Here is a 763-nt window from a genome sequence, read left to right on the forward strand (position 1 = left end):
GAATACCCATGTACAGTCCCAGGATTAGAATCTCCATGCACATCCCCAGGATTAGAAATCCCATGTACAGACCCAGTGTTAGGATCTCCATGTCCAGTCCCAGGGTTAGAATCCCCATGTACAGTCCCAGGGTTAGAATCCCCATGTGCAGTCCCAGGGTTAGAATCCCCATGTACAATCCCAGGGTTAGAATCCCCATGTACAGTCCCAGGGTTAGAATCCCCATGTACAGTCCCAGGGTTAGAATCCCCATGTACAGTCCCAGGGTTAGAATACCCATGTACAGTCCCAGGGTTAGAATCCCCATGTACAGTCCCAGGGTTAGAATCCCCAAGTAGAGTCACAGGGTTAGAATCCCCATGTACAATCCCAGGGATAGAATCCCCATGTACAGTCCCAGGGTTATAATCTCCATGTACAGTCCCAGGGTTAGAATCCCCATGTACAGTCCCAGATTAAGAATCCCCATGTACAGTACCAGTGTTAGAATCCCCATGTACAGTCCCATGGTTAGAATCCCCATGTACAGTCCCAGGGTAAGAATACACATGTACAGTTCCATGGTTAGAATCCCCATGTGCAATCCCAGAGTTAGAATCCGCATGTACAGTCCCAGGGTTGGCATCCCCATGTACAGCCCCAGGGTTAGAATCCACAGGTACAGTCCCAGGGTTAGAATTCCCATGTACAGTCCCAGGGTTAGAATCCCAGTGTACAGTCCCAGGGTTAGAATCCCCATTTACGGTCCCAGGGATGGAATCCC

The sequence above is a fragment of the Somniosus microcephalus genome, chromosome 4 (assembly GCF_052327205.1).
Source record: "Somniosus microcephalus isolate GS21.2 chromosome 4, FLI_Smic_1.0, whole genome shotgun sequence".
NCBI classification, from domain to species: domain Eukaryota; kingdom Metazoa; phylum Chordata; class Chondrichthyes; order Squaliformes; family Somniosidae; genus Somniosus; species Somniosus microcephalus.